The sequence below is a fragment of the Mauremys reevesii genome, linkage group 7 (genome assembly GCF_016161935.1).
Source record: "Mauremys reevesii isolate NIE-2019 linkage group 7, ASM1616193v1, whole genome shotgun sequence".
Lineage (NCBI taxonomy): Eukaryota > Metazoa > Chordata > Testudines > Geoemydidae > Mauremys > Mauremys reevesii.
Genome location: NC_052629.1, coordinates 25566673 through 25589254, shown reverse-complemented (window position 1 = coordinate 25589254; position 22582 = coordinate 25566673). Strand labels below are relative to the sequence as shown.

The following is a 22582-nucleotide window of genomic DNA, read 5'->3' as shown; positions in this document are numbered from 1 at the left end:
TCAGCAATGTTTCCATTCACCTACTCCAATTTTCACTCAAGTCTCTTTCTGAGGATTCTGGAAAGGGAGAATAGCCCATCCTCTCATTATTTTGTCACTAATTAGGCTTAATTTCCAACACACCAATTTTGGTCCATTAATTTCCAGTCCCATACTTCCTTTATTTATGAGGCATGGTTTTAGTCCTTGAATTATCAACACTCCTTTTTGTTTGGACAAATTAAATTTGTCTCCCTGTTGCAACTTTTCCTATCTATCTACATATTGTTATAGGTTATTGTGACACTTTATGAACTCGTATGTACTTTCCCATAGTTAGGCTCATAAGTGGGGTAGGCCTACCAGGCCACAAATATTATACCAAATGTTAACTCATACACTGCTGGTATGTACATTCTGAACTATCTGAGCATACAAGCCAAAATACAGTTTAACCAGAAGTTTCTTTTCATGTGCAAATCAAAATATGTATTAACAATATGCAGCAGCATCACCTTAATGTACAGTATGTTTTGTTTTATGCACTATTCATTTTTTTTGGCCTAGCGAATCTTTAAGCTAAAAATGTTCATTAAGACAGACTCCTCCTAGAATGTTGTTTCTGTCGGTGGGTGGGTGAGTGTCTCTCTTGCAGGGGCAGGAGTTGGGGTTATGTTAGAGATTTGTACTGTACATCAGTAGATTAATATCATTCTTAGGATCTACTACACTATTACACCTTAAAGAAATGGTACTGTCCGTGAAGTACAACAGTATATCATCTGTCAACTATGATCAGTGTGGCTCTGATAACATATGAGTGGAGTACATTGTCAGAGTGCTGAGACTCTGATACATTATATATTAACATGGTCCGAATTGGCAGCATTTTGTTTGGAGAACAGAAACAGTCAATGTGCTAGTTTATTACCCCAGATGTCTAACAAAATTTTCAAAGAGTTGGATAGGGAAGAGTAGTATAAGACCTTGTGGACTTTCCAAAGTGTTTACTTATGTCAGGCTCAACTCTACATTCCTTGCATATTCACATACTTGAAGATCCTTTGTGCATTTCTGAACTTTATTTATTCCTAACACATTTTGAGGAATTACCCCAAAGGGAACAATTCTTGCTCCTTACTTATGTAAGTGGTCCAGTTGAAGCAAGTGGGATCACTTGCAAGGTTGGAATCCTCAACTAGGAACTGGTAGCCAGAGGAAATATTTCACATAGGAAATCAGAATTCCTGTTCTTCACTCATTTAAAAAAAAAGAAAAAAAAAGAAAAGCAATACATTTTTTTTCATTTCTTAAATGAATGCTGTTCATAAAAACAAGGAAAAACTTGCATTCCATAAGGAAAGCTATATATTCTACAGTGGATCCATTGTCAACTCAGATAGCATAACCACCTATCTATCCAGTGGCATATCTTAAAATGAGTCATGGTTCAGTACTTGATGATGTGCGCAGTATAATGTTTGGATGGAGGTATGGCTAAGCATCCATCCAAAATTATGAATTTACTATAGCAGTATACCTGATTCTTATTAAGAAAAAATAAGTAAACTCATTCTGCATAATTTCAAATTCCTTTGAATATTGTGTGTTTGAGAGTTTGACTCCAACTTGAATTTCATCTATGTGTAAAAATCATGGTGGGGTAAGGGTTAGGAGGCCAGAGAGAAGAGGAGATATATCCAATTAAAAATAAATATGCACATAATCCATACTCAGGATATTCAGATTCCAGATTTCCAAAGATGACTAATGATTTCCTTAAAAGGGCAACATTTCCAGTAGATGGGTGCTAAAAAGGTTCTGATACAAGCCCAGAGACATTTATAATAATCTAAAACCCTCTCCCTATCTTGCAGAAGAGGGGAATTTGATTGTATCAGCAGGGGAATGGCAAACTCGTGGGAGGAGGAGTGTGGGAGAGAGATTAAATGCTCAGGCATGCTAAAGCCTAGCCCCTCTTCTTCTTTTTCCTTTATGCCACTTTTCCTGAGGGTCATGGCAGAAGCATGGAGAGTAGGAGAGGACTGGACTTCTTTTTCCTTTGTAACAGGTTCCAGCTCCTCCTGGGGGATTCCCCAGCATTTCCAGGCCACCCAGTTGATATTAAACCCTCCAATGTGTCCTGGGTTTGCATCGGGGCCTCTGCCCAGTGAGATGTGCCTGGTACAGTTCAAACAGAAGACTCCCAGGAGGCATTGTTATCAGGTACCAGATTACCTCCGGTGACTCCTCTCGCTCTGCAGGAGTAGCAGCTGTACTCCTAGGCCCTCCCATATAGCCGAGCTCCTCACCCTGTCTCAGAGAGTAAGCCCAGCCACCCTGCGGAGAAACCTCATTTCTGCTGATTGTACCTGTGATCTCGTCCTTTCGGTCGTTACCCAAAGTTCATGACCATAGGTGAGGATGCGGATGTAGAGTGACCCGTAAACCGAGAGCTTTGTCCAAGAACACAGCTCCTGCTTCACCACCATGGATTGGTACAGTGCCCGCATCCCTGCTGCTGCACCAGTCCGCCAGTCAATCTCACGCTCCTGCTTACCATCACTCGTGAACAAGGCCCCTAGATACTTGAACTCTTCCACTAAGAGCAGCTGTTCCCCCCCCTCACCTGGAGAGAGCAGTCCACTTTCTTCCAGGAGAAGAACATAACCTCTGATTTGGAGGTGCTGATTCCCAGCCCAGCTGCTTCACACTCAGTGGCGAAATGTTTGAGAGTGTGTTGGAGATCGCAGTCTGAAGAAACAAGAAGGACATCATCATCTGCAAACAGCATAGATGCCACCTCTGAGTCCCTGTACCAGATTCACTCCACTGCTCGGCTGTGCATTGATAGCCTGGGCATGAAAATTATGAACAGGAGTGGGGACAAGCTTGGTAGAGTTTAACGCCCACCTGGAACAAACTTGACTTAATGCTAAGAATACGAGCACAACTCACTCCAAGAATAGAGGGGACTTGATAGCATGTAAAAGCGGCACCAGCACCTCATACTCCAGCAGCACTTCCTGCAAGACATCTCAGGGAACACGGTCATATGCCTTCTCCAGAGCTACAAAACAAAGGTAGGCCAGATTAGCAAACTCCCAGACCCCTCGAGTATCTGTGACTGAGGAAAGAACTGATCCATTGTTCCATTGCCGGGATGGAATCCATATTGTTCCTCCTGAATCTGAGGTTCAACTAACTGATGTAATCTCCTCTCCAGCATTGTGGCATAGGCTTTGCCAGGAAGGCCGAGGAGTGTGATCTTTCTATAATTGGAGCACACCTCCTGGTCTTCTTTCTTAAAGATTGGGACCAACATCCCAGTTTGCCAATCCAAAGGTACTGCACCCGCCTTCCACGCAACATTGATGAGGCGTGTTAACCACAACACCACAACATGTCCAGTGCTTACATCTCTGAGTGAATCTCATCCACCCCTGCTGCCTTACCTCTATGAAGGTACCACTTTATCACCATATTGACCTCAGCATCAGAAATAGATCCGATGTCACCAGAGATTTCTGGTGCTTCCTCCTGGAAGGGGTGTGTGTCCATTGGGTTGAGGAGTTCCTCAAAGTGCTCCTTCCACCTCTCAATGATTTCTTCACTCGAGGTTAGCATGTCACCACCCTTGCTGACTACAGCCTGGGCAACCTCACGCCAACCCTTCCTAAGGTGACAAATAGTTTGCCAGAGCATCTTTTGAGGCTGCCTGGTACTCATTATCCATGGTCTCTCCAAATTCCTCCAAAGCCTGGGCTTTCACTTCAACGACCACCACAGCCGCAGCCCTCTTAGCCAGCCTCTTAGCTGGTATCTCTCAGCTGTTTCAGGAGCCCGGTTTATGAGTATTGCTCAGAAAGCTTCCTTCTTTGACTTGACAGCTTCACTGGAGTCCACCAGTGGGTCCTAGGGTTGCCACCATGACAGGCAGCAATCGCCTTCAAGCCGCAGCTTTTCATGGCTGCCTCAATGATTGAGGCCCTGAACATGGTTCACTCAGACTCAATGTCCAAGACCTCACCCGAAATGTAGGAGAAGTGCTTCTCCTAGCCCTTCTTTGTACCTCAAAGTACACATGAGGGGAGGAGCTTTTCTGCCTACCCCATGGGGGAGGAGGAATGGAGAGCTGATTACTTCTCATTCCACCTCCCAATTTAAAGCCTTCCCAGCCATCCAGGGACAATCTTGCCACTATTACTAGCCCACCCTGCCTCCCTGTAGTTGAAGTAAATATATCAGATTTCTTCTCATCTAATTGGCATTACTGAAACATGATAGGATGAATCACATTATTAGAATGTTAAATTCACTGGTTATAACCAGCTCAAGAAGGATAGAGTGGGGGAAAAAGTGAGGGTGGCACTCTGCATAGAAACTCCATTACCTGTTTTAGAGTTAGTGATAACTCAAACACAGGCTCTTAAATGCATATGGATCACTATAGTAACTAACAAAACCCAAAAAGAACAGGAGTACTTGTGGCACCTTAAAGACTAACAAATTTATTTTAGCATGAGCTTTCGTGAGCTGCAGCTCACTTCTTCGGATGCATAGAATGGAACACACAGACAGGAGATATTTATACATACAGAGAACATGAAAAGGTGGAAGTATGCATACCAACAGGAAGAGTCTAATCAATTGAGATGAGCTATCATCAGCAGGAGGGAAAAAAAACTTTTTGAAGTGATAATTAAGATGCACCATAGAAGGTGTGAGAACTTAACATAGGGAAATAGATTCAATTAGTGTAATGACCCAACCATTCCCAGTCTCTGTTTAGGCCACAGTTAATTGTATCTAGTTTGCATATTAATTCGAGTTCAGCAGTTTCTCTTTGGAGTCTGTTTTTGAAGTTTTTTTGTTGCAAAATTGCCACCTTCCCAGTTGGAGAATGGGGACTGGCGGGGATCTGTTACAAACAACCAGTTCAAACCAGAGAACAGACTGAGTTATTCTATAACTATTACCTGTCTGTAATGTGTGGAAAGTAAAATGGTGTAGTTATGAAGGACTTCAGTTTGAGAGAGACATACTGCAGAGTTTCTAAAAATTATAGATAAGTTCCTAACACAAAAGGTAGTGCACCTAACATGAGGTAACTACTTTGGATCTCTATTTGGATTAATAAAGATCAATTAATCATTGGACTGGAGATTGGTGGTTGCCTAGAGACTAGTGTTCATGATCTGATTACATTAAATATTGGCAAACAGAGGACTCGTGTTTCAAAGAGGCTAATTACCCTAAATTGGGAGAAATTATAAGCAAAATAAATTGGGAGGAAAATATTAGACAAAAATGTGAATGAAAATTGGAAGTTTTCTTTTTTAAAGAAGAGTTTCTTAGGTGGCCAACAAACCACAAATCCACAATCAAGAAAGATTAGAACTTTGTCCCAAAGCCCATCCTGGTTCAGTAGCAAAAGGAAGGCGGCAAGTAGAAATAAAAAAACCCAACAATTTATAACATGGAAAAAGGGGAAAATAGCTATTGCTATATATTAGAAGTTATGAAATAGAGAAAACCGAAAAGGGAATCTAAGGACATCAGGGGAAAATTCATGGCTTGCAGAGCTAAGGAAATTAAGGAGGAGTTTAATTATATTAGGAACAAAAAAAATCCTATTATTGGCATAGGCCCATTACTAAAAGGAGGTGGTAAAATTATTAATAATGATGCATAAAAGAAAAAAAGTGTTCAATAAATATTTTGTCTGTATTTAAAAGAAATAGAATGGTTTACTAGCATCATATGAAAATGAAGTTCTTTCCAGTCCTTTATTAACTAAGGAGGATGTAACACATCTCTTAAGAAAAACATTTTTAAATTGGCTGGATTGGATAACTTGCACAAGAGTCCTAGAATACTTGGCTGAGGAAATCTCTGGCCCACGGATGTTCATTGTTAATAAATCTTGAAAGGCCAGGAAGTTCCAGAGATTGAAAGAGTGCTAATGATGTGTCAATATTCAAAAAGGGTCAAAAGGTATGACTTAGGTAACTATAGGACAATTAGCCTGACATCAATCCCAGACAAAATAATGAAAAAGCTCATACAGGATTCCATTAGTAAAAAATTAAAGTCTAACACTATAATTAATGCCAGTCTACATGGTTATATAAAAATAGATCTATGTAGATGTAATATGCTTATACTTTTGAAAGGTATTTGACTTAGTACCACAGTACATTCAGATTAAAGAAATTAATGCAATACAATATCAATAGAGTACATGTTAAATAGATTAAACACTTATTCTTCAACATTGAAGAATATTGAAAGGGGATGTTTCTAGTGGGATTGCACAGGGATTAGTACCGGGGCTGATACTATTCAATATTTTCATCGATGATCTGGAAGTAATTGTAAAATCACCACTGAAAAATGTGTGGATGACACTAAGGTTTGTGGAATAATAAAATAGCTGTGAGGACAAGATTGTCATACAGAGGAGCCTGGATCATTTGATGATCTGGGCCTATTCAAACAAAATGAGTTTTAACACAGCCTAGTGCAAAGTTATACATCTAGGGGCAATGACTATAGGCCTACAGAATAGGGGACTGTATCCTGGCAAGCAGTGACTCAGAAGGGTTTTGGGGTCATGGTGGATAAGCAACTGAAAATGAACTCAGTGTGATGCTATGGTAAAAGTCACTAATGTGAGTCTTGCATATATAAACAGGGTAGTAGTGAGTTGGAGTAGAGATGTGATTTTACTTTTGTATCTGGCATGGGTGAGGCCATTACTGGCATACTGCAAGCAGCTCTGCACCCACATTTTAAAAAGGATATTGAAAAATTTGAAAGAGCCACAACAATATTTTAGGCTGGAGAAAATGGCTTAATAAGTGACTCCAAAAAACTTAGTCTATTTATCAAAAAGATTGAATGGTAACTTGATTTACAGTGTGTAAGTACTTTTGTGGGGAGAAAATACTGAGTATTAAGAACTCTTTAATCTAGCACAGAAAGGCAAAATAAGAATCAATGGCTGGAAGCTGATAAATTCTAATTAGAAATTAGTCTAATGCCAATGAAGGCTAAAACAGCCAGCTCCCAGAAATTGCTGGTGGGAATTTTCTTGTAAGAAGGGAAGGCCTTAAGCCTTTGCAGTCTCTATGTACCCTCAAACAAATTTTGAGGGGGAAAAGCAGGAGGATTAAGAAGTGGGCTGAATTCTAGGTGGTGGACTGTTCAGGATTTACTCCAAGTTATATGGTGTGAGGCCATTTACCCCACACTGGACACAATTAAAAGCCTAGTATGTAAAAGAAGTGAGAGATAATGCCCTTCCTCACTGTTAATTTAATAAATTGTGGCCTGCCATTGAAATGCATCCCACTGTCTATGTTTCATTCATCTTCCTGGCATATCACTAGCATGGGTCATTATTTTAGCTTCTGGCACAGCCAGATATCTGAGAATTGTTGAAAAGTGCAACTACTTTGAAAATGGCACACAAAGAAATTTTTAATCTTGCTCAAAAAGCTTGTCTTGCATTCTGTCACCAGTTTGTCTGAGATTGAATCCAATCTCCACATCATACACAGTGAATAAAATATCCTTTAACACCTTTACTGCATCACAGACACTTTTACCATGCAACTGTATAAACATTGATTTATGTGTTTCCAATATTATTGCTTTATATTCCGTGTGAATGTTCCCATTTTCCTTTTAACTTCCTCAGATGCTGTCTATTCATGAATGGTCTCAATCACGCTGGGAAAATCTTGAGGATGTACGGTAGGAAGTGTGATACAGAGATCTGTTATGATTTAATTTCATATGCCTGAGATACTTTCTTTACTTTTTCCCTTGAATTCAGGAGTGGCATTGTGTCTTGCAGTGCCTTATGTGTTAGAATTGGCTCCATATTCTTGGTTCCCTTTTTTTCATTTATTCTGACATCTAATGTCTTTTTCTCTTTTTCTCTTTTCCTTGTATTGCCATTTTTATGTGGCACTCTTTTTAAACATTCACCACAAATACCAGCAAAGAATAATAAAAACAGACTAACATCACAAGAGTTTTCATCCCTCTGTTTGTATTCTCATCATCCTTTTCACTGCTCTTTTTCCATCTCCTGTATAGAATAAATAAGTGATGATTTTCATAGTACCTTTAATCACAAAATCTCTCTCAGAGTCTGATTCAAAGATCATGAAGTCAATGGGAGTCTTTCTATTGACCTTATATGGGTTTTGGATCAGGCCCTAAGTGTTTTTACATTCTAAATGCATATAACCATGAAATGCAGGTATCTTACGTTAACAGATGCAGGTGAGGCCTAGGAACATTGGTTTGTTTTTTTACAGCTAGAAGAGGCAAAGCAAGTTGTAGTTTGAATGTGGACATAACAGGCAATGAGAGGAGGTTCTAAGAAGTTCTACAAATACATTTGGAGCAAGAGAAAGATGAGGGAAAGGGTAGGTCCCCTACTTGGCAGGGAAAGAACACCAATAACAGATATCAAAAAGGCTGAGGTGTTTAATACCAATTTTGTGTCAGTCTTCATGAAAAAGGTTAATTGATATTGACAACAAAGAGGAAGGAACACACGCCAAAATAGGGAAAAGAACAGGTTAAAGAATATTTAGATAAGTTAGATGTCTTCAAGTCATCTGGGCCTGATGACATTCATTTTAGGGTACGTAAAGAACTAGCTGAAGCAATTTTGGAACCATTAGTGAATAACTGATAATTTATGAGGGATGGGTGAGGACTGGAGAAGGACAAACATAGCACCTATCTTTAAAAAGGGGAGCAAAGGAGACCCACGGAATTATAGACCAGTCAACCTAACTTTGATATGAGTGTTTATGCTCCTTTCTATTTTCCTCACTAGGATTTAACTTCCACTTTTTAAAGGATGCCTTTTGGCCTCTCACTGCTTCTTTTACTTTGTTGTTTACTCACAGTGGCTCTTTTTTGGTTTTCTTACTATATTTTTTAATTTGTGGTATACATTAAGTTGAGTCTCTATTATGGTGTCTTTAAAAAGTTTCTTAATTTCTTGTGAGTACTATGATGTTCATCTCTTTTTATAAAGAATGTGTTTGATACCACTAGGTCATAAGTTTGTGCTAGCTGCAGTATGCTTTCTCATTCATCATTTAAGGTTCCATAAGCCCTGGCCACCATGTACTCTACTATACTCATGCCTGTCTCTTCCAAAATGTCTGTTTAAGTCAGTGCCAATAACTATGTCCTCATTTCCTGGAATTTGTTGAAGAGCAGTGTCTAACATTTCCCAGAAACTTGTCTTCTCATCCTTGCCACAGCCAGACTGGGGTGCATATGCTCTAACTAATGTTTAGTAAGCCACATTCAAAAGCCAACTAGCCCCTGGTGCTAATTCTATTTACTGGCACCACTTGTTCCTTTATTTTTATCAAGAGCTATGATTACTCCATTTCTTGAGTTGGAGGCCTCCCAGTAAATCATTCCCCAACCTCTTTGGCCTTCACCCCTTTCAATTTTGTTTCCTGGATACTTGCTATCTGTACTTTCCTCCTCTTCAGTACTATGCTACAGCCAGTTAGTGTGCCAACATTCCAATTTAACAGTCTGCTATTAGTTTCCTGGGCTAGCTTCTTTAACTGCACATGTAAAAAGTTGTACAGTAGCCCTCACTTACTTTCCACAACACTTGGATGGCGGCACTGTGCATCCTTTTTAGAATACCCTTAATTGACTTTATTCATTTGAGGACAATTTTTACAGACGTCTGCCAACCTAACGCCAACCGTCATTTAAATCATCTTCTGTATCAGATGACTGACGGATAGCTAATGTGATGCCAATTTTTAAAAAGGGCTCCAGAATTGATCCTTGCAATTACAGGCCTGTAAGCCTCACTTCAGTACCAGGCAAACTGGTTGAAACTATAATAAAGAACAATATAGTCAGACATATAGATGAACAAATGAGGAAGAGTCAACATAGTTTTAGTGAAGGGAAATCATGCCTCACCAATCTACTAGAATTTGTTGAGGGGGTCAACAAGCATGTGGACCAAAGGGATCCAGTGGATATAGCCTTTGACAAAGTCCCTCACCAAAGGCTCTTATGCAAAGTTAGCTGCCATGGGATAAGAGGGAAGGTCATCTCATGGATTGGTAACTGGTTAAAAGATAGGAAACAAAGGGTAGGTATAAATGGTCAGTTTTCAGAATGGAGAGAGGTAAATAGTGGTGTCCCCTAGGGCTCTGTTCAGGGACCAGTCCTATTCAATATATTCATAAATGATCTGGAAAAAGGAGTAAACAGTGAGGTGGCAAAATTACTAAAGATAGTTAAGTCCCAGACAGATTGTGAAGAGCTACAAAAGGATCTCTCAAAACTGCGTGACTGGGCAACAAAAAGCAGATGTAATTTAATGTTGATAAATGCAAAGTAATGCACATTGGAAAGCATAATCCCAACTACACATATAAAATGATGGGGTCTAAATTAGCTATTACCACTTGAGAAAGAGATCTTGGAATCATTGTGGATAGTTCTCTGACAACATCCACAATGCAGAGGCAGTCAAAAAAGCTAACAGAATGCTGGGAATAATTAAGAAAGGAATAGATAATAGGACAGAAAATATCATGTTGCCTCTATATAAATCCATGGTACACCCACATCTTGAATACTGTGTGCAGATATGGTCGCCCCATCTCAAAAAAGATATACTTGAAATGGAAAAGGTTCAGAAAAGGGCAGCAAAAATTATGAGGGGTATGGAACGGCTTCCATATGAGGAGAGATTAATAAGACTGGGACTTTTCAGCTTGTAAAAGAGATGACAATGGGGAAATATGATTGAGATCTATAAAATCATGACTGGTATAGAGAAAGTAGATAAAGTGTTGTTTACTACTTCTTATAATGCAAGAACTAGGGGTCACCAAATGAAATTAATAGGCAGCAGGTTTAAAACAAACGAAAGGAAGTATTTCTTCATGCAATGCACAGTCAACTTGTGGAACTCCTTGCCAGAGGATGTTGTGAAGGCCAAGACCATACATAACTGGGTTCATAAAAGAACTAGATAAATTCATGGAGGATAAGTCCATCAATGGCTATTAGCCAGGATGGGCAGGAATGGTGTCCCTAGCCTCTGCTTGCCAGAAGCTGGGAATGAGCAACAGGGGATGGATCACTTGATGATTACCTGTTCTCTTCATTTCCTTTGGGGCCCTGGGCACTGGCCACTGTTGGAAGACAGGATACTGGGCTATATAGACTTTTGGTCTGACCCAGTAGGCCCATTCTTATGTTCTTATGTTAAGTACTAGAGACCACTGGAAAATAAAAAACAGCAAGGCGTCTTAGAAATGTTTTTATAATGAAGGTACAGAGAAAATCAGAGGGCAACATGATTCACACCAAAGATAAGGTGGCAAAAACTACAAGCTAACTACAGAGAAGGATTTGAGGGAATTGGTAATGGAGGTCAGCACCACATGTGGAAGGAGTGGGTAAACTGCAGTTTCATAACAAATATATTGGAGAGTGCTAAATAACTTGTGGGTGAATCAAAAGGGAAAGCCTGTATTCAAAAAGAAACTTGTGGTACATTGAAGAAGTATAAGAAGTGATAAAAGATCAGCCCCCCTTTCCCCCCGATCTTTTGAAAACAATGTTTTAAATGAAAAATTTTGATCAACTCTACTCAATTCTTACCTGTGCACTTGGCACTAGATAGAGATGCCCTAGAATAGAGGATTATGACAGAGGAGCTCTGAGCCACTAACAGGGTAACTGAGTGCAGTCCTTTGTACTATCCAATACAGTGAAATAGACTGAGGGGACGATACATTGATGAGCTGGCAAGAATCTTGCATCTAGTGTATGTCATGTTGTATTGAGCAGTTGGCTGTGAGAGAAACTAGTCCCTGGGAACCATCAGGCATGTGTCCCTGTGGCTTGCCTTCAGGACAGCCTCTGCTCTCCTTTTCTCTGAAAGTCAGCTTGTCTACACACTCAAGTAAAGCAGGACTCCAGGCTGTCAGAAAAGATATCCTGAAATAATGGAAAGGGCTGCAGAACTATTGTGTCAGGGCCCTGACTGTGCTTTCTTTCCATCATCCCCATTATGCTTATTCCTGCTCAGTACAGTGTCCTGACAGAGAGCCTATTAGAGGCCAAAGGAATTGTGAATGACCTACCACTCAGGAATGTTAAATGTACCCAGGAGGGAAGTCTCTGCCCAGAGACTACAGCAGCCAGTAGCCCACAGTTCCAGTCTTCTGTGGAAGTCCAACTCAGAGGATCAGAAGAGACACCTGCCCAGAACAGTTAATCATTAAAGACTTTAAAATCCATATGTAGAAATGAGTGTTAACATCTGAGAGCATGTTTTCTCCATATTTGGACATGGGCCCACAAGGAAAGAAAATGGCCTAGACCAGAAAGAGTCACTGTGATCTGCTAGTTATTAGAATTGGTAAATGTGTTATACTCTAAGTCCTGGTCTACACTAAGCTCGGGGTCGAACTAGGGTACGCGAATTCAGCTACGTGAATAACGTAGCTGAATTCGAACTACCCTAGTTCGACTTACTTACCGTCCAGACGCCGCGGAAGTGAACTCCGCGGCTCCAAGGTCGACTCCGGCAACTCCTCCTGCCACGGTGGAGTACCGGAGTTCGAACTAGCGCTTCCGGGGTTCGAACTATCGCGTCTAGATCAGATGCGATAGTTCGAACTCCGAGCAGTCGAATTCGCCGCGTCGACCGTCCCGGTAAGTGTAAAGTGTAAGTGTAAGGAGGCTTAGAGTAACTCCTTTTATTGCTCTTTGTTCTAATTAACCCTTGACTATTACCTTATCTCTGCCAGGCTTAGAGCAAAAGCCCTTTTTTACTTCATATGCTCTTCATGTGAGTGTCATTCTTGGGGGGAACCCAGCACATGTTGAATGTCAAGGCGGGTCTAACCGTTGGAGCATCTACAGCTCTTGCCTTCAGGGTTTGTGGTACAGTTTCTACAGCTACTGACACTACAGCATTTCTGTGGACTACCATGAACATGGGACCAGGTTCAGGGCTATCTGAGACAAGAAGGGGTCAGCTACAATATTTTACTTACCAGGTTAGCATTTGGGAAGATACATCTTTATACAGTGGACACTATTACAATCTTCACCACTCACTTTAATTAAATGTGTGCTATATTTCCTATTGTAAACATAGAGAATACAAAACAAAACAAAACAAAAAAGCCCACAAGCAAACTCACAATATGGTAAAGAATCACTGTGCAATCAACATCCATTTTTAATTACAACCACTGTTTTTGCCTTTTGGTAATTTTCTTCTAGCTTTCCTATATGTGGCTGAGCAATCGAAATAAGCATGACAAATGAAGACTTTTTTTTCACACTTTGTTTTAAAAGTAATGCACTCTGAGAAGTCTCACTGTAGGGCCATGTCTACACTAGTACTTATGTCAACAAAACTTTTGTCACTCACAGATGTGAAAAAACACCCCCCAAGTGACATGTTTTGCCAGCATAAGCGCTAGTATGCACAGACTCTCCCACCGCCACAGCTACCACCACTCTATAACATGGTTTCTTCATGTCAACAGAAGAACTCTCTCCTGTTGGCACAGAGCAACTACATGAACGATTTTACAGAGGCACAGCTGTATCAGTACTGCTGTGCCATTGTAAGACTGCTAGTGTAGACACAGCCTAGTATTACTAGTTTTCTCTCAACTGTAATAGAATTAACAATTGACATTAGTAGTTCTGTATTCTTCAGTGACTTACTGAAAGGTAAATGGCAGATTTTCGAAAATCAGCCACTCATCTGCACCTAAAAAATAGGCATGGCTGGCTTCAAACAAGCAATTACGCATGCAAAACATACATTTGTTCATGTGGGATGGGTGCCTGCAAACTCAAACCAGTACGTGCACATGAATGACTTGCTTTTTTAATGAAAAGGTATATTTGCATGCTCAGTTACCCTTCTGAGCATGTGCAAGAATACTTTGAGATTGAAACTGAAACACAGATCTTTATTAAAAATATAGCCCTTAAACTTCTAAGCGGTGATTTTATGTTAACCACTTTGAGCAAAACCCTGCTTGCCTTACCCACACATGATAGCTCACTGATGTCCATGAAAAGACTCCTCCGAGGAAGGCAAGCCAGATTTGTGTTTTTTATACTTGCTGTATGTGTCCTGAGTTCTACTTTGTAATTCATTATACCATGAAAATTATAAATTTTAAATTTAACTCTGATAGTTTTTATTTTTGTCTAGTGCATATCTATAATATCATGTAATATAACATTTTCTCAGGGAAATATGTTCGCAGTGGATTCATTCTGATTTTTCACCCAGAGAAAATGTATAGCATAGTTCCTGGTTAGAACAGGTTCTCTTAATCCTGGCATGAAAAAAATTATAGACAATTAAAAGATTGGTAAATTTCTAACCTTGATCATAGTTACAATTTCCCCCAAGCCTTTGTCGTCCATATGAAAATTCAGCAAATAAAACTCATGGTTTTAGAGAGAGCTTTTTCTTTTCAGGATCACTTCCACATAAAGAAAGAAAACAATCACAGCTCCATAAGGAAAGGTGATTAGATCACCCATTGTTTTCTTTACAAAGAAAGGGAGACAACATCTCTTGGACTAATTAATCCCACTCTTTACCATAAATGGGGTGTTTATACGTATTTCCCACATGTCATTCATTGACTGTCTGCCCTTTACTACAACTGAGCAGGTAATTATCGAGTAAGGGTAGGAATGCAGCCAGGATTTATAATGCCGCAGAGTAGAGCTGGGCAATTTTTTATTTGTATTTTTTTTGGAATTGCCAGCAAATCGAAAAATCCATTATTCACACTGTACTATGTGGGGGAAGTGTGAAAGCAGGTCCTCCTCTAGTTCAGCCCTCTGCACAATTGCTACCTGCAAGAGTTGTTCCTGTTGTCATCCCCTGCAGCCTTGTCCCTTTTCATTCGAGACGAAGTCACTTCTTGCACCCCTGGTGTGTGAAATTTGTTTTGTTTTTTTGTAAATCCCCAGGCAACCACACTCACTCACCATCACACAAATATTCAATTTAACACTGGTCCACAGTCAGTCACCGTTACCCATGCAGGTAGCCTCACCTAGGCAACCACTGTAATTGCCTCTTGGGAGATGCACTGAAGGTGACACTGGTAGCTTGCAGAATTGGGCACTCTGCAGGGTAGATGAGATTTAACAGTACACACACAAGGAAATGATAGAAAACATTGAAAGGATAAAACTGATTTGATAATCTGCCTTGTTTGGACATAATATATTTGGTAATCAGAGCAACAGTTATATCAGCACAACTTGCCTCGACTTCTAGGCAGAAATTAGCAACCAAAAAAGTGTCTGTGTGACTCACAGACAGACACACACTGCAAGCTCCTTTATAATGTGTAGTGTCTTAAAAAAAATCCTTCACTTTATAAAATTAAAAAAAATATTTACCACTGCTTCATTTAGTCTCCCCTGTATTATGTGTGTTCAGAATGTATCAAACAGATTTTAAAAATTGCTTATTTTTATAGGTGTTTTTTAAAAAATATTTGTTTGTTTTGAAGGCAGGGGAAATTAGTTGAAAAAAAGACCATGCACAGGGAGCTGTTTAATCATTTTTGCTTCATTATTTTGTTTTTCAGACAGCACAGCAAGACCACTGAGGCATTATGACAATCAGCAATAACCAAAGAATGTCTCCATATGTTGTGAATGCACTTTGGGAAGGAGCACTCTTCTCTTGTGTAAAGAATGCTAGATTGCAGACAGTGGGCCAAATTCTGCTCTCACTTATACCAGACTAAATCTATTACTTTCAATTAAGTTATCTTGGATTCACTCCAGTATAAGGGAGAAAAGACTGATTGCCTTCAGACATGTTCTCTAGTTGTAGTGGCATAATGCACAGTACTGCACATTATGTTGAATGTTGACCTACGGGAACCAGAAGCTAATAGTAAAGAGAAATGGAAATTTGTGCTGTCTGTGGTTGTGTGATATGGTTGTATTCCATAGAAAAGCAGCATAATTTATTACCCTAGTTTTAATAACATAATTGTTCATTTTAGTATCTGTATTCATTTCAGTATTTTGAATTAATAGTCTTTATATTGTATGAAAAGCTGCCTTTAGTAGTGACTAAAGTAATTACATCTTATTCACACAGATGTTTATGGTAAGCTGCCATTTGCATTGTGTCTCTGAATGCATTTTTCTTTGCAGTGCCAAAAGTATTGGAAGCTTTTTACTTTTGGTAGTATTAGCATAGACAATGTGTGCAGAGAGTATGTACAGCCTAAAATGATACAGGTATAACTGAAATTCTAGTAACTAACTTCAGATAAAATTTATTAATTCATTTATATTCTTCCATGTGTTAAGAATATCTGAATCTATTTGACTGATTTTTACATATCCAAAACTTGGAAATGTGGGAAAAAAGATAAAAATCAATCAGATTACAAGTAATAAGGAAGGAAATATAAATAATGAAAATAAACATTCCCCTATAAGATTTGCAAAAAAAAAAATGATTTCAGGAGGACTAACAAAAGTATATTCTCAAAATATATTTTCTTATCCAGTTCCTCCAGTCAGGAGTAGAATTACTATTGTAGTTAATTCACCAGTAGGTAGCAATGTTAGGACTGGACACTGCATCAATATGTAAATTGAACTCTGTGAAAGGACCGCTGGGATTATCTTGTATAATAATTACTGGCCTTTCTAAAAGGAGCTGCAGGTTATTTTTGATATGTTGAGAATCTATGAGTGGTTTGTGCTCCTTTTGATAAAAGCAGACCAGAAGGTCCCTGATCTAAAGTACTGTATAATTTGAAAGGTCAATCAAGGAGGATTCAGCTAGTAAAAGGAAGTGCTAGTTTGGACCCCTAAGAGGTGTTATTTACTCAGGATCCAATTCTTCCCCTTTTTTCCAAAATGACATTTAACTAAACCTAAGGATTTTTCATCCAACTATTGTATCTGAGTTACTGTGCTGGCTGGGTGAGTGTTTTTTGGTACTCCTGCATCCAACCCCTGTGAATTCTCCCTAATGACAGGAAGGGTCCATATCTCAGGAAGTAATTCTGAGAGGACATTGAAGTTTGTGTGTTTCTCTACATGGGGAGAAAGGGAAATTGTTTGTACCAGCAACAGAAAAGGAGCTGCCTCTTTAACCTCTCTTCTGTTAAACTGAACTCCAGCTAGTGTCATTATTCTGGGAATTCTATATGGCGGTACTAACCTACCAAAAGGAGACCACAAGGGCATGTAACACTTATATTAAGCATAGATAGGGCCATAGCCAGGATGTATAATGCCTGGGAGAAATGCTAAGACTGGGCCTCCAGTGGCCCATCCTTCTGTACCATCCCCATCACCCAGTGATTTCAATGGGACCACTCATAGAGTAAGGTACAGACAATGTGAATAAGGGTGACAGAGTGGACCCTAAGTCTGGAAGTATTTTGACAAAGCTATGTTTGACATGTAAGCATTGTTCCCTATCCAGTAGTAAATTTTGGAAAACTAATTTGTCAGTTGTGTATATGAATACTTTTACTCATAGAGGCTATACTTAATATTTTCAATGTAGCGGCAGTGCTGCCTATCTTGGCACAAAGGTATTTTGTCTGTGGAAAATTCAGTATTTTAAAATACATGACATATCTGGAGGCAAGAAACCAAAAATGCAATGCATTTTGTTTACCTCTTAGTGAATTATATTATTTTCATTAGCACTGGCACACATGCAATTCTTGCTTCCCAGTTAACATTTTTACCTGTCACTCTGCATTATCTGTGGCCTAGGTTCATTAATTTTAAACATATCTACTTCTCACTTGGTAGTAGTGTGACTCACAGTTATATTTTGTAATTCAGAACTTGTTCCACTGATATGACAGTATTTTAGTGTACTGTGCTTTTAATATAGTGCAATGGCAAGTCATAGCTAGCACTTTGTTTCATAACAAATTCATCCTCAGTAAAAAAAAATATTAAGCTAGACTAGAAGCCCTGTAATTACAGATAATGCTGTTTGAAACAAACCAAAATCTACTTGTAGCAGTGTTATTGTTTAAAATATTACTATGGCCAGATACAGCATTGAATAAGTGACTGAAATTTCATGTTACGCTAATTTCTTGGGCTTTACAATTTTAAATTACGTGACTGTACTGGTTCCTGTTTGGTTGGTTGATTGTAAGCATTAAAGGAAAAACCACAGTGGAATAGAAACCAGTAATTCATCACTTGATCAAATGAAAAGCAGAACAAAATTACTAACAATATATTTTTTCAAATACTGTCCATATGAAAATAAACTGTAAATAATCAAACAAGAAACCACTATTATAACCGCCACTTATTTATGTCTACAAAGGAAGGAAGATTGGACCTGTGGGTATATACTCATGCCGTGTCTACCTGTGGTTCAGAGGCCATAACATTTTCCCCCAATATCATCTGTTTATTCCAATGACCATTCATAGACCCCACATCCTGCAACTGATTTTGTGTGGACAGAACTCTTGACTTCAATGGGGTTCCACGTGAGAACACAAGATAGTCATTTTCAGGATCAGAGTCTTCACTAGTAAGTCACAAGAGGACTGGTCGCCATTTTAATGGAAGTTGAGAGTGCTGAGAATTTGGCAGGGCTGGGCCTGCAATGTACAGTCTATTCTGAATCTTCAAATAACATGGTAAAAGCCTATTTCAGTATCTCAGAGATGGACATAGCTGAGCAGAAGGTCACTAGCACTGTCAGCTTGTTTAGCACTGGAGCTCTGTAGGGCTGTCTAAGAGGAAAAACAAGAGTTTGATACAACATCTTGGATTTAATCACTGCTCTGAGGTTAAAGTATAGGGCACAGGGGAACTCAAATACAAAGGAAGAGTGCTGATTTCCTTATAGAGGCCATAGTAAATCTGTTTGCTCATGATGGGGGAAAAAATTAGAACAATATATGCCATATGTGCTTGATGCTTTAAAAGCACGTGTTAACATAATCCCAGGGAAATTGTTCAAGAATTGTGAGATACGCTTCTATAATGCATCTAAAGTGAATGACCCTTTCCATAACTGATTCTACAGGCGAGGGTCACACAGGCTACAGCAAAGATAATCAACATTTATAGTTATAAATAGAAGGTACAGTTAAGTTTGGGATTTGGAGCATAAATGGGTTTCCACATAATAAATCAATATAACTTGATAAATGTACCAAATTATGCAGTGTTAGGAAAATAGTTATGGTTAAAGTCAACTTATTAGATAATTAAGGATTTTGAAATACTGTAATTGACTTCTCTTTCTCTGAAATGTCCATAAATAGCAGCTGCCAGGGATCACAAGGGCATCACAGACATACCACCTTTCCTTCGTCGTTCCTCCTAGCCTGTGGGTTAAGAGGTAATGTGGGAGTCACTATATTGATTCTATGATACCTGAGGACTCCCCAAACAGGAAAGCCTGTGACCGTCCAGCTAAGCCTTGCTATATGTTAGAAACATTGTGTAGTCCAGATGGGAAAATATTTAGCCATGTCTCCATAATCCATGTCATGTAGATCGTAGGTTACAGTGTGTTTTAGAATTTTTCCATGAGTCACTTGTAACAGTAAAACAAAAATTGATTATGGAATAAAGGCCTGGTTACACTAGGACATTATATTGTGTATTTATAGACATTTGTAACATCCCACTGAACTACAATTGCTTCCATTTTAGGTGCTCCAAGCTAATCAATACACCCTTGATTAGTTTGATGTTCTGTTGTGTCGTGTGCTAACAAGAAGTGAAATAACATCACAGAATATCAGTACTAAAATTCTGTTGTAAACAGTATAAAAGATTAAGCTTGTTTTATGAGCTATTGCTTCTAAGTGTGAACTAATATCATATTTAAGAGGCTTGCAAACCATCAGTTTGGGATGCTCTTTGCTTGATTCTTCTGGTTTCTTGAGTAATTTTGGGAGGATTATGAAAAATATATGTCATATAAAATGTTAAGGAATCTCCTAGTTATAATTTGGATAAAGATTAGACGGCTGATGTTAGAGTAGAAAATATATGAAAGGTAGAAATACAGCACAATAATTATTCTTATAAAAAGAACAAAATGATGTTTTTAGTTAGGTCAGGTATTTTCCCCTCTCTTTATATCTATTATGTTTCTGTGTCTAAGTAAGAATAACAGAAAGATGCTACTGTGAAATGCTGGAAAACTAGGATTTTACTGCATGCTTTAATTTTAAATTTCTCTATATCAGTTAAATTCTTAGAAAGAAGTAGACTGTGTGCAGTTCTGGTCTCCCATATTTAAGAAAGATGAATTCAAACTGGAACAGGTGCTGAGAAAGGGCTACTAGCATGATCAGAGGAATGGAGAGCCTGCCTTATGAGAGGAGACTTAAGGAGCTTGGCTTGTTTTGCCTAGTAAAATGAAGGAAAGATGATTGCTTTCTATACATATAACAGAGGAATAAACATCAGGGATGGAGAGGAGTTGTTTAACTAAGAGCCAGTGTTGTCACAAAAACAAATGGATATAAGTAGCCATCAACAAGTTTAGACTTGAAATTAGATGAAGATTTTTAACAATCAGAGGAATGAAGTTCTAGAATAGCTTTCCACAGGGAGTAATGGGGTAAAAGAGTAAATAGACTTGTTCAAACTTTGTATCCTGGGTAAGTAGATCCATAAAATACCTTGTGAATAACATAACTATGTGCAACAAACATTATCTAAAACCAAATCATGATAACCTCTATGCTGGGTTCCTTAGCTAGCACAGAGATGTGGCTATATAGGAACCTAGATCGATAATTCAGTGTTTTATATATAATTGTTTGGTATGAGTTATATAAAAAAGAAGAATATTGGAATCCCTCAGCTCAGTAATGCATAGTATTTAATTAGCCCTTTACATGGCCAAAATATTGCACAAATATTAAATGAATCCCAACACTGCAGTGTGAGTTTGGCAGATACGCATTATTCTCAACATCATTTAGAGATGGGGAAGTGAGCTAGAGGTGCATGGCATTATGATTCACCATGCCAATAGACAATAATAGTATTCCCAGTATGCAGTGTGACTATATTATAAATGTAAAACTTTTATACAATGTTTTATGAAATATTACATGTATATGAAGATAAATGGGTACTGGATACTGCTAATTTAATATGAGTTTGTCAGCATGCTGGACACTGAAAGTTACACAGGACTACAAAATGACAGAGATATCTATGGGGCTGTAGAACTTAATAACGTATCCAGTGTGAGTTTTCAAACCTTCTGATATTTCACACAGTTGACAAAGAATATAGACAGACAGATCCATCTTGTAAGCTCTTTGTAGCAGGGAACATCTTTTTGCTCTGGTTTTTGTACAGTGGCTAGTACAGTGTGGTCCTGGTCCACGACAGATGCTCGTAGATACTACCACAATACAAATAATAAATAAAAAACATAGAAATGTAGAGTTGTAAGGAAACACAAGAAGTCATCAAGACCAGCCCCCAGCATTGAAACAGGACCAAGTAAACCTAGATCATTGCTGGCAGATGTTTGTCCAACATGTTCTTAAAAACTTCCAATGATGGGGATTCCACAACTTCCCTTAAAAGCCTATTCCAGAGCTTAATTACCCTTATAGTTAGCGATATCCATCTAAATCTTCCTTGCTGCTGATTAAGCCAATTACTACTTTTCCTACCTTCAGTGAACATGGAGAACAATTATAGACTCTCAGACTTTAAGGTCAGAAGAGACCATCACGATCATCTAGTCTGACCTCCTATTCATACCTCAACCACTCCTGAAATAGATCCCTAACCTCTGGCTGAGTTACTGAAGTCCTCAAATCATGGTTTAAAGACTTCAAGTTATAGAGAATCCATCATTTACACTAGTTTAAACCTGCAAGTGACCTGAGCCCCATGCTGCAGAGGAAGGCAAAAAAACCCCAGGGTCTCATCCAATCTGACCAGGGGGAAAATTCCTTCCTTATCCCAAATATGGTGATAAGTTAGACCTTGATCCTGTGGACAAGACCTACCAGGCAGATATCTGAGAAAGAATTAGCTGTATTAACTCAGAGCTCTTCCCATCTAGTGTCTCATCTCCAGCAGTTGAGGATTTTTTGTCCTCTTTATAAGAGCGCTTACCATATCTGAAGACTGTTATCAGATCCCATTCCTCTGAGTCGTCTTTTCTCCCCCAGATCCTTTTCTGTGCTATACCACCTAGCCAGTTATTCTTCATTTTGTAGATGTGATACTTCATTCCTAAGTGTAGCAACTTTTCACTTATTTAATTGCATTTAAGCTTATTGATTTCAAACCAATTCTCCAATTTGTCAAGGTTGTTTTGAATTCTAATCCTGTCCTGCAAAGTGCATGCAACCCCTCCCAACTTGGTGTCACCTGCAAATTGTATAAGCATACTCTACACTCCATTATCTAAGTCATTATTAAATATTAATTAGTTTTGGACCCAAGACAGACCCATGCAGCACCCCATGAGATATACCCTCCGAGTTTGATAGCA

The 22582-nt window shown here is 38.9% G+C and overlaps 1 long non-coding RNA gene across 1 annotated transcript in view; it reads left to right on the top strand.

Moving 5' to 3' along the window:
- Positions 1–15970, top strand: part of LOC120369554 — a 46178-nt gene extending 30208 nt beyond the window's left edge. The window contains exons 2-3 of the long non-coding RNA XR_005583219.1: positions 7685–7740; positions 15663–15970. This is a non-coding gene — a long non-coding RNA (uncharacterized LOC120369554). The remainder of the gene's footprint in view (positions 1–7684; positions 7741–15662) is intronic.
- The last annotated feature ends 6612 nt before the right edge of the window (positions 15971–22582 follow it).